Source organism: Trachymyrmex septentrionalis, unplaced genomic scaffold, assembly GCF_001594115.1.
Source record: "Trachymyrmex septentrionalis isolate Tsep2-gDNA-1 unplaced genomic scaffold, Tsep1.0 scaffold20, whole genome shotgun sequence".
Taxonomy (NCBI): Eukaryota; Metazoa; Arthropoda; class Insecta; order Hymenoptera; family Formicidae; genus Trachymyrmex; species Trachymyrmex septentrionalis.
The window spans coordinates 6174370-6179789 of NW_017305180.1; the positions used below are offsets into that span (position 1 = coordinate 6174370).

Sequence of the window (5420 nt, forward strand, 5' to 3'; positions counted from 1 at the left end):
GAACAGAATTGGAATAATAATATCATTTATTAAGTTGACAAGCAGTTTGATAATTGTTTGTAATGTTAATAAGTATAATCTTTATAAGAGTATTAATAATCAGATGTTAATAAAAATCTTAAATCTGCAAACAATTTTATTGCACAAATATTGTCTCAGCCAAGTCAATCTTTAATAAGTCTGTTTAAAACATGCTTAAAATTTAATGTTTAAAATTTAATGTTTAAAATTTTTTTTAAAGTTTTAAACACACACACATGTTCTTTTTATAATATCGTCAGCATGTGTGAAACATTAAAACATTAAGAACATATATAAAAGAACAATGTTTTGGTTCTTTCAAAAAAACATTATTTTTTGCCAACCCTGTTTAATACATCAGGATGAGAGCAGGGGGAGGAAAGGGGGTGAGATGTCTCAGAAGGTGTCGTTAATAGATCGGGTACAGCACGGTAATGAGGCGAAGGACCTGGTGTAACCCAAATTTCACCTTTCGTGCGATCTCTTGTGAATGGATACCCCCTTCCTCCCACTTGGCGTCCCTCCCTTCTCCTTATCCTCACCCATTCCTTCGGAGCCTCGTTCTCCAACGAATCCTTTCGAGACGAAGAAACGCTCCAGGCGTTTCGCTTCAGTAACCGCGGTCTTGGTTCAGCTCCTCCCGGATTCCTTTGTTTAATGCCTTATTGCGATCTTTTAACGCCGTTGCACTGTTGCCATGCGCCGAGAGGAGCCCGAGCTACGGCTGCGTTTGTTCCCAAAGCCAATTGTTCAATTAGCCGAAATTAAACGGAATCGGTTTTGTTAACCATTTATTACCTCAGAAAGTTGTCAACCGCACGGCAATCCGTTGATAAAAAGTAAAGATTTAGATTTAGTAGTCCCTGATTACAAGTAGCAAGTCCCTGATTACGTCTATTGATCAATTTGAATTGTGACATTAAAGCAATTCTTATTAATTAATTTATAACCAAATGAACGTTTATTAGTTTAATTAAATAGAAAAAAATTTTATATAGCATTTGAAAGTTAATTTTGTGGAATCAAATCAATTATCAAAATAATTATATAGGATATTCAAGTTGGTTGTTAAAATATCAACATTTTTTGCAGCATTGCTTTATTATGCTTAAGTTTTTAATATAATTACTTTAATGATTTAACAAAATTATATTCAGATATTTATTTAACTAAATTTGTAGATTAATATCTCAGCAAAATCTTTCTTTTGGTCGTGATAAAATTCTGCATCATGTAAAAAATATGACGATGCAAGTAAAATTTTTACAATCTAAATAGAATTTCCGGAATGATTTAATTTTACGATAAGCCAAATTGGTAAGCAAATTAATAAAAATATTTTCTATTTCTCTACTGTTCTGCAAATAATAAAATTAGAACGATTTCGTGACGTCGCTTATGTAAATATAAATTGCAGTTATTTCGATTTTTCAAAATTTCTTTATTTTAAACGTTAAAATAAAAAAATGTATAAAATTGACATTCCGGGACATTTATCATATAGATTAAATAATATAACTACTGTAACGTAATAAACTCGTCTACGTCTAACAAGATACTCTACGACAAATATTCCGTCGCGACAAATTGCACAAGATTATGCCCCGGTATATAAGCAGATGCGACTCACGTACTGACGGCTATGCTGTCATCGTAGATTTAAGCGCTATGCGCCCCCGTGTGATTCAGAACGTTATTTAAAATAAGGAACGAACTATGTCGGAGCTGTATGTGCAGTCGTGTCAACGATGCGTCAGAGCGTGACGGAATCTCCGACGTATTTCTTCGGGATGCTGCGTGACCATCGCTGTCCGCTCACTTGTCAGCCAAGGCTTTCTTTCTTTCTTCGCGATTTCCAAAAAATGTCATTGAAGTCAATTTTAAACACGCCGCACGACATGTACAAATTATCGACGCGAAGATAAGAAACCGTCTGTCCGTGGCCTCCTCCTTGGAGTCTCCTCTTTTAAAAATATTTGTAGAAAACGTAATATGGACTTTTAATATTTCTGAAATACTTAATCGTAATTTTGATATTTCAAAAATATTTTTTAATCTGAGAAACTCTTATAGATATGAAAAAAAAAAAAAAACATTGATTCTATTACCTATGTTATTCTTCTTTTGTGTTAATATAAATTTAAAGAAAAAACGTTTTATAAATTATACATTTAAATAATATGTTTTCAATGTAATAATTAAAATAATAATTTAATGTTATATCGTTTTATATTTAATCTTAAGGAAAAAATTTCTACTTGCAGGCGCCAATGGCCTTCTTTGACAAATTTCTAGATTCGCCAATGCACTATTCGCGCTATTCGCACGAATCCGCTTTCCCGAATTAACAATTATGGGAACGTGAGACGGATGGAGAAGATCCTTAATGCTACGCACGTTGCGTTCTCTCGGTTCTCTCCTTCCAAGTTTTCATTGTATATAAAGGCATTGGACTTTACGCTTCTTCTTACAAGATCCGCATAAAGCGAGAAGGGATCGGCACATCCCACCGATTGTCACATATATCGCGTATTCTCAATTATTTATTAACTGAGAGATCAAGATGTACATGTGACTTGGTCTATTTATCAAGACGTACGTTTAGTCTATTGATTGATGAATAATTGAAGATCCGAATGAATTAAGTATTCCAGACGGATAATCAACTTAAGTCGTTAATCTACTATTCATGATTGTCTGAGCGGTTCTATATAAACATTAAGGGTATACAATTTAGTTTCATGGATTAAATACTTAAATCACTAATCTATCGATTACAATTCTTGTATTTTCAAAATCCATTCTATCACTCTTAAGAATGAATTTACAATCATGAATAGAATAAGTGCGCTATTTAATTTTAATTATAATAATCTACGAGTAATTAAATTAAATTGTTTTCTCTCTCGACAATAATCGAAATAACAATAGTTTGTTTTCAATCGATCGCGAACAAAAGACTTCAATTGGACAAAATGATAATTGCACTTTATTTAAATTAAATTAAATTTAATTTAAATACACAAGATACAAGTGCCAAATCTACTACAGCTAAATTCGTGAAAAGCGGAATTTTCTCTCTGAAAAGCTCTCTAAAAAATTCTCAATCGTTTACAATTGAAAAAAAGCTATTGTTGCTCCGATCATTGAAGAGGAAAAAAATAGATCGCTTTGAATCGTGTTAAAAATTGCTGTGTTATTACAACAAATATAATTGCCGATAATCGCTAATTTTATTCAACTCTGTACAATTATATTACTTTGCGACAGAGAAAACTGACTGTCCGCCATATTACGGCGTGTATTTGCTGAATAGGTGAAATTTTTATGTTTTCAAATCTTTTTCTTCCACGCAGTATTCCTATCTAGTGCAATGCGGCCTCTATAGAAATTGTGGTGGAGAATCTACGTAGCATTTACGTAATATTTGAATTCCTTGTGCGAAAAGCGCGAAAGAAAGATTACGTCGGCGCGGAGGATGGCGACGATAATCGCGCACTTCCTAACGGGGAGGCATATTTTCGCGGACGCAACGGACGATACGGTAGTTTCGCGAGAGGGGAGAGATTTCCGGACTCCTTTCGATGAGTGTGCACGATGCCAACGTACCGTTGCTGGGAAAACGTCTGTCGCGCAACGACAATGCCAAGCAGTGTCGATCGCTCGATTACTTTGAGTTTCTCTCTCTTTCCATTTGCTTTGCTCTTACAATCAGAAGACAGAGTCGAATTGCATCGTCTGATGCGCGCATTTAGTCGCGATTGTTCGCGATTTCTATGCGCATCACGCGTACGGACGCAATCGCATGATGTCGGTGCCCGTGATCGATGGGCACTAATTTCGAAGCAATATCGGACGCGACGGAGCCTTCTAGAAGATAGTCGGCTTCGTGCCGATTAAATAAGCGAGTTGACTGAGCAAGCAAGAGATAATTTCCCGATGATAAAAGATTAGCAGTTATTATAGACGTTTTTGGAAAAATGACGAATAAAATAAATTCGTTTAGTAATTTTTCAATTATTTCCCAATTAAATTTCAGTGTTTAATTTCTATAAAAATAAAAATTAGTAACTACTATTACAATTTTTGCATAATTATAATTTTTAAAATTAACTACTAATTTTATTAGAATTTTTGCTATTCAGTAATGTTTTCACACAGGAGTGATAAAATAGGTTCCGAAAGTACGGAAATCGATAAAATAATAAAGCTTTAAATTAGTCTTAATCATCGATTAGAAATTATCCATTCTTATAAAAATCTATTTTATTTAAAAAAAATTATTTCAAATTATTTATAATCAATATTATAATAGATTAATGACTTAAGTTAATTTGTCTGACACGAGTTTCTAATTTATCTGGCTCTTCAATTATTCATTAATCATAATAACAATTTCTTAATGATAATTTTTGCTATTCAACAGCTTTTTCAAGAACTTCTGTTTTCTTGTATGATTTTTTAGATAGATTAGTAGAGCTTTTAAGGATACTAAAGAGACTTTTTTCCTTCCCTATTTACCATTTTTTTATCGTTGTTCGCGCTTGACAGTCAATTGATTGCGGATAATCCGTGACTTACCGGGGCGAATTTGTACGAAGGCAATCGATCGGACTCCTAATATTCTCCTCTCGAGGTCTTCCTCCTTGGAGGCACTATGAATCACTGTGAACCACTGAGTCACCAACTGAGAGACGCGAGACGCGAAGTCGCGGCGAAAAATCAATCGAAGAGAAAATGTCCCGAGGAAAAGGCGACGGGAGAGAGAGACGGCCGACCGTGTAGATGGATGACGAGCAAGTGAGAGAATGATCGGAGGAGCCGCCAAGCTTGTGCCGATCGGCCTGCTTGTTCGAGAACGAAGGAAAAGGCGAGCACCAAGTTCGCGTTACATTCGACAGACCTTCCTTCAACACCAGTAGGCAAAAAAAAAAAAACAAGACGTAGCAGTCGAGAAGAAGACGTCTACAGCGTCTTCGAGACAGTGGCTTGTATTAAGGCGAGGACGATGATTCAATTACGAGTTTATACCGTAAAAGAAATACGCCGGTTTCCGGAAAAGATTTATCGACTTTATTGCTTCCATCCGGTTGAAGATTGCTATTACTCGGAAAAATATCGTTTTATCAATAAGTGTCAAACATCAAGTCCACGTGATATCGTATCAATTATCTCAAATGTACCGAGTGTTTCAGACGTATTCCATTTTTACTGCACAAGTCTTTGATTGATTAGACGAATAGACTTTTCTTTCTCGAGAATGTTTAGACTTTAGGTACTATTCATTCGTAATTCATGCAGAAGGTGATCGATGTTTTTGTTAAGATAAAAACTCAAAATTAAATAAAGAATCATAAGGAAGATTTTTATTTATGAAACATATATATATATATATATAT

General features: G+C 34.5%; 1 protein-coding gene across 1 annotated transcript in view; it reads right to left on the minus strand.

Moving 5' to 3' along the window:
• LOC108747727 overlaps nucleotides 1-5420 on the minus strand; it is a 70458-nt gene that overhangs the window by 51676 nt on the left and 13362 nt on the right. The window lies entirely within an intron of this gene.